Here is a 13,007-nt window from a genome sequence, read left to right as displayed (position 1 = left end):
GTTTTAATTCCTCTTTCTGTGGCTATTTGCATAATCTAGACATTATTTCCTGCGGTGGTTGAAATTTTTAGAAACGTTTTTTTTTTTTTAGCAATTTTGAGAAAAATCACAGCAGCAACAAATAACTTTTAATTCTGTTGAATAAATAAGAAAGCGACTTCTCCCTCTGTGCATCTGATTGGGTGTCTGTTTTACGATGACCTCCTGTTTGTGACCTTGGAGTCACAGTTTCCAAAGCGATGAATTAACCACGACCTGGACAGACTTTGTCTTCACTTGTCATCGTTACGGTTTCATAATCTTGGTCCGTTGAAATTTGAAATTCAAGCTTGGTGACTTCTGCGAGGATCCCTGTGGCAGATTGTTGATTCATCATGGTGAGATTCAGGGATGTCCCTTAATCCTGTCTGATGTAAACGCACCTCACAATAATGATCCATTTTCATCTCATTAGAACGCCGGCTGCAGGAATCAGCAGATTGGCACTAACCCTGACGTCGCTGACTGCACATACTGTCAGGCCCCGTGTCCACAGCGTGTTTTTAACGGGCTGTGGCGTCTGCTGTAGATGCATGGTCAACCTTTCGATGACACAAAATGTGCCTTGCAGCGACCCACCTTCCCCACTTTGGGAATCACTGGATCAATAAGTGATGGGTAGTAATTCAACTTTCTGCTGACTCTTTTTGCAGTGTGTACCTCCACCAGTTATTTCAGCTATGCTTTTTTTAACATTTTTCCAGAGAACAGAATGATTCATGGGAGTTAAGATACCGTTAATGTAACCCTGGTTTCCTTTTCGACTCGTGCAGAAAGCAACAATGAGCCTCCTAATGTGTATTCAAGTTATCAGAGAGCACACACTGATTTCATTATACACTCGGCATAAGTGAATTTCACTTCTGGAAAGTGTCTTCTTCAGCAGTGTGGAATCAAAGAAAGAAATAACAAAAACTGGATAAGTCACCATCACACAGAATTTAATCTCATTCTACATTTGAACTGCAGCGTTCAAACTTTCTTTTCTTTTCTTTTTTTCTTTTTTTTATCCTGCAGCCCGCCAAGGGGAATGAAATTGGGTAAATTAATCCTCTCCTGAGAACACACACACACACACACACTTTAAATCATGCTAATACCTTTTGTCAAGTGGGGACACGTCAAGAGGGAAAAAAAAAAAGCCTGAGCTCATTTCGGTTCTAATACGCTGAGAAACGACATGCTGGATTTGATGAAAGCGTTTTGATGACACCCTGTTGAACTTGGGTGGTCCTGATCCCGTCCTCGCCATGCTAATGTCGTTCTAAAAACCCAAAAAACGACGGTCCACAGCGACTTCTTAATTGGCGGTTAGCCAGCGATCTTTATTGATAACGTTTTCCTCTAAGTTGTTCCCCTGTGCATTTCCCATAATCCTCCTGTGTAATCCATTACAGCTTCTCCAACCCATCCAGTTGTGGGGGGGGGGCAGCGCCGCTAATCGATAGCCAATAAAGCCAGATCAATTGAGCTTACAGAGCAATCTAGACCTCTAAAGACCTTGTCTGTATTGAGAAACTGGGAGCGCCTATTTTTAGAGCGTGGCTGCACCCTGAGGACTCGGGGAGGTCGAGATGAACCCGCCGACTCACGGCAGGAAGTTGAGTCAAATCAGTGTCTCCCTCTGTTTGATTGGCTGCAGCCCTTAGTGGATCCACCAACCAGAGGCCTGTTTGATAACCATAACTACGTCTAATTACTCATTATTGATTATATCTTATGACGGCGAAGGCAGGATCTCGGCTCGGGAAGTAGTTAAGTAATGACTGAAGCAATTAAAGTCAACTGGTTAAAAATCGATGAGCCCTCAATGGAAGGGTCGTAGCTCAGCGCGCCCGTTACTCGGCGCCCCCCCCGTTACTCGGCGGCGCCCCCCCCCCCCCGTTACTCAGGCTGGCTGGATGGGAGCGCATGGATCGGATTTGGATGCTAATCACACCGGATGTAAAAGCTGTGTTGGCGTTTTAATCAATCAATCTTTATTTTTATGGCGCCAATTCCTACATTGAAGTGTTATCCCGAGACGCTTTGCAAAAGGAATAACACGCAGGAAGGACTTCTCCTTTGGACCTTCAATTTACTTTTTTTCTTTTTTTTTGGGTTTGACGACTATGAAAAACTTTTTTAAGAACTTTTGTTGTTTCAGATTTTATTCGTAAAGGAAAAAAAGACAGAACGTGCTGCGTTGGACTGGAGCGTGAAACTTCTTCATGAAATACTGAACCACTGCAACAAAATGTCTCCGGTGTCACGTTGTGTGCATGACACCAATATACATTCAATCAATTAATCAATATTCCTGGGAGGCCGTGCATGACTGAGGACGGCGGTGGTTGAATCTGTCTCTGATTAAAGTCTTTCAAAATAAAAGACTTTTCCTTCCTCATGTTTACATTTAGCAGAGTTTCCTTCCCTTTTTTCCCAGAAGCACTCGACACACTTTTACACTTCCTGATCTGCTTTGGCCCAAGAGAGCGCCCTGACACATGATGTTTAACAGTGTTGTGTGATGAGTGGAGGAGCGTGTACGTCTCATCCTGCCAATGAATAAAAACACACTGACAGCAGTCATGATGTCACTTTGGAGCTGGAGGAAACTCCTCCTCCTTTTTGAATGTCTCCACTTTAAAGTGGAATAAACAGACTGATCAGAGGTCAAACTGTCTCTCAGTGGACAGAGGGACACTCATGGATTAGTATTAATGGATTTCATGAGCCTGTCAGTATTTCTGCAGAGTCACTGAAAACGAGGAAATGACACACATGGACGTCAGCCTATGGTGCCGACAGAGAGAGAGAGAGAGAGAGAGAGAGAGAGAGAGAGAGAGAGAGAGACGCTGGTTCACCCGCTGAAATACACACACATAAACAAACACACACACACACTCGGCATCACGTTAAGATTTGCCTGGAGTCTCCCAATAATAGCAGATGGTCTCTCTGGGTCCACCACCTCTCTCTCTCTCTCTCTCTCTCTCTCTCTCTCTCTCTCTCTCTCTGCGGCTCACTCCACCAATCTCTTTCTTGTCCTTCTCCCTCTTCGGTTTCCTCTCTTTGTCCATCTGTTGCTTTATTGCTCTCACTTCTAATCCCTTCGCCGTGTCTCTCCCTTGCTCATCCTCTCACTTGTGTTGCTCTCTTTCTTCTCTCTCTCTCTCTCTCTCTCGCTCGCTCGCTCTCTCTCTCTCTCTCTCTCGCGCGCGTATGATCCCTGCTTCCGGGGCTGTGTGTCGCAGAGATTCCTGTGGGAGGTTACTTGAGTTGACAAGGCCACTAGCAGTGCCTGGCCATGCCACCTTGAAGCTCTGCCAGTGTTTGTGGATGTGTGTGTGTGTGTGCCCTCTGGACCAAGCAAACATCAGAACTGTGTGTGTGTGTGTGTGTTTGTGCATCTCTGTCTTCAGTGTCGAGTGTGTGTGTGTGTGTGTGTGTGTGTGTGTGTGTGTGTGTAATTGGGTTGACAGGGTTGGCAGCAGCCCTTTACTGCCTTGTCTTTGAATGTGGCTCAGCCTCTTCTTCAGTCTATGTTTTTAGACTACACGGGGGGGGTATTGGGGGGGGGGGGATAATTCTCCGATAAGATCAATCTGTCAGTCACAGTAGACATGACCACACTCACAGAAATAGGAGCAGAGAACATGAGGAAAATGAGGCGTTTTTTTCCCACACTGCTGTAATGTCAAACTGCATCTTCTCTGTTCTTGAATTCTGTCTTGTCACGCTTTCCAAAAATATAGCACACGGGGTGAAGCGACCGAAATGACTCGGAGCGAAAATGAAGCCAAAAAAAAAAAGAAAAAAACTCTGAGGCTTCTTCTTTTCCTGTGCCATTTATTCCTCACCAGCCTCTCCTCCCCCTCTTTCCTTTTCACCCCTTCTTCCTCTCCTCTTTCCCTCCCACCTGGCGCCTTTTCTCTCTCTCTCTCTCTCTCTCTCTCTCTCTCTCTCTCTCTCTCTTTTCATCCCTCCCTGCTTGTGAATCATTAATGCCTGCCATGTCATGATCTGTGTGGATGTGAGCTGCGTTCAGAGTGATTATTCCTTCTCACTGTGTTCACTTGATCTCCCACTTGCTGCTGCACGCAGGCAGCGATCTCAAGACTTCTAACACAGCTTATCATCACATATTCACTGAACGCCTCACATTAACATAAAATGACATCAATTTGTGGATTAATGGTTTCATGCATGTTCCCTTTTCACGGAATAATTCGTCGGTTTCATGTGGAGTTTGTCCGAGCGATGAGACTTTTGAAGAGCGATGAATGCAGGAAACAACACTGGAGGACCACGCCATGACTTCACATTCTTCCTCTCTCTCTCTCGGGCCCTCCTCATGTGAAACATTCCCGGGATTTGATGCAGCACATTATGCAACACATAACCCCAAAACTTCTCTGAACTGACTTTCTTTTGAAACAGCTCTGACTGTTGGCTGGAGTTACCTCCGTCTTCGCCGTCTCCGTTGAATTAAAAAAACCTCAGAGTAAACGTATCGCTTGCCAAATTAAAAAAAAAAAAGTAAAGTTGGTCCAGAACCCCCAGAAAAGATTTATGATCTGCAGTCAAAATACGTTTTAAGTGGAATTCACTATAATAAGTCGAAATGAATCATTGAGTGAGACGATGAATGCACGATTAGGTTGAGCTTCATTTCAGGAGAGTTTATGTCTGGACTCATTCAAAGCAGGAGTTTGATGACTGGGCGGCTTTAAGTGACTGAAAGGTTCAAGATTTGTATTTTGTTGAAAAATCAGAACACAGATGTTTTAAACTTTTTCTGCCTCCAACGTTTTAATAAAAACAGGCTGTTGGAAGACACTGTAGCTTCAGTGTTTAGCCAGCTCTGCATGTGGTGAACACTGTAGCTTCAGTGTTTAGCCAGCTCTGCATGTGGTGAACACTGTAGCTTCAGTGTTTAGCCAGCTCAGCATGTGGTGGACACTGTAGCTTCAGTGTTTAGCCAGCTCTGCATGTGGTGCACACTGTAGCTTCAGTGTTTAGCCAGCTCTGCATGTGGTGCACACTGTAGCTTCAGTGTTTAGCCAGCTCTGCATGTGGTGGACACTGTAGCTTCAGTGTTTAGCCAGCTCTGCATGTGGTGGACACTGTAGCTTCAGTGTTTAGCCAGCTCTGCATGTGGTGGACACTGTAGCTTCAGTGTTTAGCCAGCTCTGCATGGGTCTGTAAAGCTTTCTGCGTTCTAACCTCTCTCCATGTTTCATCTCCAACATTGATCCTAGTTTGAGCAGCTTTCTGCTGCTGGAGCTTATTAGAAACATGCAGAGGCTTTTTAGCTCGGGTACAATCACTTCTATCTGAAGCTGTTCCACTGCCCGCTTCCATCGCTGCAACACCTGTTCACCTGATAACTGCTCTCATATCTGGGAGCAGCGTCTGCAGGTCATTCATGTGAACTCGGGTCGGCTACAGTTTACATTGTAAACCTTGCAGGCCTTCGATTATTCTGCAGGTTTCAGTCCACATGCGTGTGCAGAATGTCGTAACGCATCGCTGCATTCGAGTAGCTATAACATCCTTGTTTACATCCGAGCAATAGAGTAACGCGAGCAGGTGCATTACACAGAGCTACCGTGCTCGTGTTGAGTTTTACACTTTGATAATTTAACTGACTGATAAGTAAGAGTGAAAATGAACTTTTTTGGTCACACAGATCCATGAGAAAACATTTAAAGCAAGTATACAATCCGTCTGTTGCCATGCATTGAATTCAATTGTTAATATTTTTTCTGATAATCACCATTGTCAGTTTACAGCAGTGAAAATAAAAACCTTTTTCAGAGTTAATGAAGTGGTGCAGAACGTTATCGAGAATGGGAAACCTTTCAACCAATCATATGGCCCTCTACTTACAGTGATAAAAGTGTTGCCTGTATGGTTAATGACATCATGCAGCACACTGATGCTGCTGGTGGTTGCAGGGGTGTCTGCATTGAAATCAGTAGCCTGGTGCACAGCAGAAGTAGCACAGCTTGCAGAGTCGGGTTGGGCTGCAGTCTTACATAAGAGCCTGGAACATCGAAAAAACCTCCGCACTGCTCTGCGAGCGTGAGTCGCTGGGGAAGGCAGGAGAAGACGGACAGAAATAAGGAGGGGAGGTGTGAGACGGGGCTGAAGGAACTGAGGTATAATTAATTAGAAGATGGGGATGAGGTGAAGTGGAGAAGACAGGATGAGAAATCACGGTGGAGGTCCTGAGGGAGGATGTCTGCACTGTGCTGATTGAATGAGATAAAACGCAATAAAAACACTGATCAGTTTGATCAACAAAGGGACCATCGAGGTCATTTGTCAAACAACCAAATATACAGTACAAAAATATTCTGCACGTTTAGTCAAATAAAAAAGCTTCAGGTCATCATTATGGGGGAACGACTCCATCAAACCTAAGACGTTTTTTTTCTCTCACCCACATGTTACAGGATACTTGCTCTTTTTATCCTTACAAGCAACACACACACACACACACACACACACACACACACACACACACAAGCACACACACACACACACACATTGAACAAGTGCCTTTCTGCCGCACAAAAAAAAAGAAAGAAAAGAAAACAAAAGTTCGACACAGGTGCTTTTTTTGTGTCTGCAGATGCAGTAGGCGTCAGTGCGCAGCGACGCTGATGGATTCACCGCCGCTCTTCTGTTGACAACAGTGACGATCAGGTACATTTTCTACTATCAACAAACACAATGTTACCGCGACATATTCAAAAAGTCCTATACAAAGAGACGGGTGTAAAGAAGGAGGAAGAGGAGCGAGTCAGAAATGAAAACATTAAGAACATCAGGCGAACACTGAAAGAATAATCTGTCCTGGCTTTTATCAGCCGCTGAAAGGAGGAAACGATCGATCATCTGAAGTCACGAAGAACACCTCGTCTTCTTCGCATGAATAACGAAGCTTTTGTACGCCATGCATCCACTGATGGAGCGAGATCCTGCATCCTGCATCTGATGTCATGAAAGGAGGAAAGCTGCACGTTGTGTGTACTTGTGTGTGTGACTGATGCTCAATGCATCGCTGCAGCTCGTTCCACCCCGGATTTTTAACCATCTGAGGAATCGGGCTCGGTTTTTTAAAAAGTTGTGTTATGCTGAGAAGTCGGCTGAATGTCGGCTTAATGTGTAACGTTTGGAGACGAATGAAGGAAGGAAGGCTTTAAAAGCAGCAGTCTTTGAAGAGAGCCTGCATGTCTCTCCGTGTGTGTGTGTGTGTGTGTGTGTGTGTATTTTGGATGAGTGTGTGTTTCTCTCTGTCGAGCTTTGCTGTCTGTCGACCCAATTAAGCAGCTGTGTTTTTTCCCCCTGCACGCTGGCTCTAAGGCACACTTTGTTGTCAGACTTCTTATAATCCATTTTAGGCTGCATCTCATGACAGCAGCTGACCAGACCTCTCTCTCTCTCTCTCTCTCTCTCTCTCGCTCGCTCGCTCACTCTCCAGTTTTCTGTGATCTCCGGATCGCTCTCAGATTTCTTGAACGCACTCCCCCCCCCCCTCGATCACTTGCTGTTACTTCACAACAACACCCCATTATGTTGTTTTCTTTCCATATCGCTGCTTTTCATCTCTCCGACTGGTTTGTTTGGGCTGCGAACCGTCGCTCTGAACCATCGACATCATCATTAACTTAAAAGCCCCCCCTCCCCCCTCCTCCCTTCCTGCCACTTGCATACTGAAACAACTTGACATCTCTCAAACCACTTCACCTTAAACTCTGTTTTTACACCTTGAAGTGAAAATGAACATGGCGCCCCGTTTGACCCGCTGCTCGCAAACACCTCCGCTGGAAACACACTCTTCTCTCGTCTTCTCACTGTGAAGATCACGACACATGCACCTCTTCTTCCTGCATCCTACACACACCAGCGAGGAGAAAACACAACTAGGAAAACACATTTTCAAAGCATGGCTCTGAGTAGAGGTTATTAAAAACCTTTTTTTTTTTATTAGTACTCAAATTAAGAAGCAGCATATAAAGATTTAAAGATTCAGATTATAATAAAAAAAACTGAACAAATAATTTCCTTTTTTATTATTATTTATTACTGTGTAGGTTTTTATTTATTTATTTATGGTTGATTCGATAGGGACAGATCCGATACATGTATCACTGTGTTTATGGCGGCTGCTGATTTGTGAAATCAGTGACGGAGGAAGAATAAACTGAAGCAGAAAACAGTCAGACTCAGTGAGGACATCAGGTTCTGAAGCTCTACGATGGCGGCTGCAGTGTTGATAAATGCTTACTCAGCGTTTATTCCTGGAAGCCTTCTCATCGGCTGAGAGGGTCAAGAAGCCCGCCGACAAACCGCTCCAACGTGCCCGCTTTTATTTGGATCAGACACGCCCCTTTATTTAGTCAGTTAGTTAGTATCGGTCTGTGCCGATATGAGGAGAGCCACTCAGACCAAAACTGAATGTTGTACCTATAGTGGGAAACCTGTTTATGTCTGCTGTCAACATAGGCATGTTAACGTGTGTGTGTGTGTGTGTGTGAGTGTGTGTGTGTGTGAGAGACTTCTGAGGCAGCCTCGAGTGGACACTCGAGGAACTGCAGTATTTTTTGCACTCTCACTTTAGCCACAAAGTTTGTGATGTTTGATGGTCATTGTCTTCCCTGTGTGTGTGTGTGTGTGTGTGTGTGTGTGTGTGTGTGTGTGTGTGTGTGTGCATTAGCACTGTGTTATGACGATAATGGCGTTGTGTGTGTGTGTGGTCACAGAAGGTAGTGTTGAGTGTGTGTGTACCTCTACCTCATTTTATTGCCGCAAAAATGATGCACAGTTCCTCCAATCAGCAGGTGATATGTGACTGAATGAATCCCACTTGGATGATGCGTGTTATCGAGCTGGACATCCACAGCTTCTTCTCGTAGCCACTGAAAAAAAAAAAAAAAGAAGCCTCAATGTTTGTTCATGCACGGCTGAACAAACGGCATCAGAATTCAGATGAAGCCGTTTGGCTGCAGTTAGCCACATGCTTGCGCCAACCGTGATGGAAGGAGCAACGTCGTGGCTGATTCCCTGTGGAGGAGCTGTTCAGCACTGTTTGTTTAACTAAACCTCTGACACAGCAGCCGGGTTCTTCCTCTTACTCATCCTCGCTCCGAGTGCATCTTTCAGTTCACGTCCTAACACAATTGCACAATTATTGTGATTCCTATTCAGAGGCTGTCTGGGCTCGCTCACCCCTCCACAAGAAAGGCTAATGTGTGGCTTTAGCTCCATCCCGGAGAATTAACTTCCTTTTCACTGCTGCCACCGTCCTCCCTCTTGACATTTTGCATCGCTCTCCTCTCCTTTTTGCCCTCTCCTGTCACATGATTGTTGTGTATTTATGTGATGAAGTGCTGCTCTCAGACTTGTGGCCACTCACCCTTACAATATGGAAAATAATGTGCAGTTTTGACTCTCCCAGCGAGCATTAACTTCTCTTCCTCTTGACCCCTCTCACTTATTTATTTCCTCTGTTTCTTTCGCAGCCTCGGCTGTTTTTCCTCTATGAGGACTTTGTTACCACTACAGACGTTTTTGCCGCCACTTTAATGTGACACTTGTCATCATTTCACAGTGATTTATAAATGAGCATGATCTACAGATAGCATTTCTAATATGACAGTTACACCCCAGAGTGCTGTGTGTGTGTCGACCCAGCTGCTTCTTATAGAGGTTAATGTGTGAGTTCACATTCTCTTCATGCATCGACTCCCAAACTGGGTTTTTTTTCCTCGTCTTTTCTTCCTCAGTTATAAATAATAACGTAAGGAGGGTTTTGCCCTTTTTTTTATGACTCCTCGCTGGTGTACAAACTGAATTAACAGGCGAGTTTAGCATCTTCTGCTGCATGTTCTTCTTTCATCTCGATCTCCCGTTTCCAAAACGTTTGTAAAATAAATGATGGCCTCAACTTTCTCTTCATACGTCAACAACTGAACACTGTCTCGATTGAATGATGTTCCCTTCATGACATCACAAAGGGCAGTAGCCCCTCCCCCAGGTGGGTGTTTGTTCTGCCCTCTGAGTCTGCCTTCTCACCGTAAACAATAGGACATGGAGCCAGAAAGCAGCGAGTACACCCGAGCCCTTCCAGAGAGGGGGCGTGGTCAGACACAGCTCATTTACATATTTAAAGCTACAGACACAGAAACAGCCTGTTCTGAGCAGGGCTGAAATAGAGGGGTTTATAGACATGATCAAATACAGGATCAGAGTGGATTTACAACAACACACTTCACACACATGATGAAGAGGAGCTCTGATACTGATTTACACTGAAGAGGAGGAGGAGATGAAGTGACCTTTAAGAGAAAGTGTTGCCGTAAAGATGCCGTGTTGGAAACTGCTCCACAAATCGGTCTTTACTATCAACACTTTGTGTGTCAGGGAGTTTGTAAGTGCATTCACTAGAAAACACCAAACGGATTGTTTTTGTCTTCTCCCTCTTGTCTCGCTTTCTATTCCTGTCGATTGTTGATTTTGTCTCCAATAGATGCTTTGTTTGTTTCGTTGCTAAATAACAATACAGTTTGTGTAGACACAAAAAGAAGAACAAATTAGAACCCCTTGAACACAAGCTAACGCTGTTTTTTTTAAAACCCATTTTTGCTCCTCTGTGCACACGCAGGGAGGTCTGCGACAGGAAGTGCCTGCAGCTCTTCTTTAAGCACTTGAGGAAACGGGGACAGGAAAATGCTTTCATGTTTGTTTTCCACCCGTACGTTTCACACAGTGGCGAGACCGCCGCTCCAAAACAATGTGCATTGTATCGTCCTTAAAACTGACAATAGAGTCAGACGCTCTGGATAACAATGCTGCAAATGTGTGAAGATCTAAGACGATAATGCAACATGGTTCCATGGTGAAAAAGGTGTTGGTTTTTAAGGGCCCCCCTGCACAACACTTTTCAGGGATACTTCTGGTCTTGGTCTCGTCTCAGTCTCGCCCTGCCTTGGTCCTATCTCTGTCCCTGAATGTCTCGGCCTCGGAGCACTCCGGTCTTGGCTACAATACAAGATCCACTAACGCGTCACAAAGATGAGCATAGTGACAAACCTGAGACAGCTGCACATTTATCATCATGTGTATCAAGATAGATGGACTCGAATGTTCTAACAAGACCACTCCAACATGTGAGTTCCATTACCAAACACACACACACACACACACGCACACACACACACACACACACACACACACGCACACACACACACACACACACACACACACGCTCTTCAAATCAGCTCCAGCTGATTAAACCCGTCACATTAGACCTGTCTAAACAGACAAATGATGAAGGCAGAGAAGAAGGAAAAGGTGAAACATAATCAAAGAGAGGAAGAAAGAGAGAAATATGACGAGCCGTCCTTCTCATCTCTGCGTGATTAAAGAGATGAGAAAGACCAAACGCAAACAGCTCGACTCAAAGCTCTCAGGTTATCGCCACATCTGAAGACTGAACGTGTAAGAGTCTGATCCAAGTCCACAGGAAGTCAGACCTGCTTGTGGAGGCATTCGAGATGCATCGATTTCTTCTGATTTTCTGTCTTTGAAGAACTCAAATTTGAAAGCAAAAACAAACATGAACTTGTAACTTTTTCAAAAAATATAAATCTTATCATGTACTTATATTATGTCTTTTAAAGAATCTTCATAAATCCACCAGGTACCGAGCGATATAATAGCTTATGTCACGCCCGGCGGCCCTTGTGACCTCTGACCTTTAGTGCGTCATCCCCGCTCTCTCTCCTCCCATCACGGTTCTCTGTATGTACTCTCTCCACATCTGCCTCCCTCGTTCTCCCTGCATCGTTCATCTATAATATTTCCTGTGAAGTGATTCGTCTTATGGGCGATTAAACAAAATTGGCGATGAGAGAGAGAGAGAGAGAGAGAGAGAGAGAGAGAGAGATTCTTTGTCGTGTAACAACTAAACTGCATTACACTTGACATGTGTCTCTTAGACTTGGAAATGTGCTGAGAGAAATCAGGTGTTCTAAAGGACTGCAGTGGATGTTGTCTTTGTGTTCTCTGTGTCATACACCAATACAGCAACAAACACTGAAGCAAACAACAGCAGGCGGGCGACGGCATGAACAGTGAGTAAGAAATATTAGCTCTGAGGCGCCCCATCCTTTGTGCAGTCAATATGTGCTGCGCCCTGGCCACAAGCCTCGGGACACATTTGTCATCTGTTACCTCTAACTTTGTTTAACAATATCATATTTCTTTTTCTTTTCTCCTCCAAACGCCCACAAATCCCCCAAAAAGACTTTGTAAGGTGGAAATGTGGAATCTGGTTTCATGTGCGTCATATTTTGTCTTCGGAGGTCCATATGTCAAGTTAATGGAATGAAAAAGCCTTTTGGACGTTTTTCGATATGTCAGCTGAAGAGGAGTGTGCGTGCCTGCGGGAGGCAACCCGAGACAGACGAGCGGGCCGACTGAGAGCCAGACAGCAGGAGATAAAGCATCGAGTGTGAGGGCAGATAACGGGATCAGAGAGACTTCTGATAACCTATCGAAAAGTAATCAAGCGTCATTGTCTGTCATCACTCAGTGAGAAGGAGATGAAGGGCTATCTGTGTTTACATTTCATGCTCCTCACTGGATGTAATGTAAAGATGCAGTTTGGATGCTGGTCTTTAAGTGTCCTGCTAAGACAGCCGGGTGGCTGTGGCACGTGCCTGAGCACGGTGCGGAGCCGTCACACTGTTGGACTGTAGGGTGGAAGCGTGCTCTGTGTGAGCCTCCCTCATGGATCATGCACAGAGAGCAAACGCCGCGGTCTGACCGCAGATCTGAACGTAAACCTTCCAGCTGTGAGACAACAGCACTGACCACTTTAGCATCTTGCAAAGCTAGCTAGCTAAAGTCACCACGCCTAAGTGTCAGTTCCCACAGAGCTAAGTCTCTGATTTGCATTGTTTCTAAATTCG

General features: G+C 44.9%; 1 protein-coding gene across 2 annotated transcripts in view; it reads left to right on the top strand.

The window, feature by feature from the left end:
* LOC306818793 (zeta-sarcoglycan-like) overlaps positions 1–13,007 on the top strand; it is a 313,446-nt gene that overhangs the window by 78,930 nt on the left and 221,509 nt on the right. The window contains exon 2 of one of the 2 annotated variants that reach the window (XM_079336512.1): positions 6,662–6,735. The exons of the other annotated variant lie outside the window; for it this stretch is intronic. The gene's annotated coding sequence lies outside the window, so the exon portion shown is untranslated. The remainder of the gene's footprint in view (positions 1–6,661; positions 6,736–13,007) is intronic. 2 annotated transcript variants of the gene reach the window in all.

Source organism: Symphodus melops, assembly GCF_947650265.1.
Source record: "Symphodus melops genome assembly, chromosome: 2".
Lineage (NCBI taxonomy): Eukaryota > Metazoa > Chordata > Actinopteri > Labriformes > Labridae > Symphodus > Symphodus melops.
The sequence above is the reverse complement of the archived record's forward strand: the minus strand, read 5'-3'. Positions and strand labels throughout refer to the sequence as shown.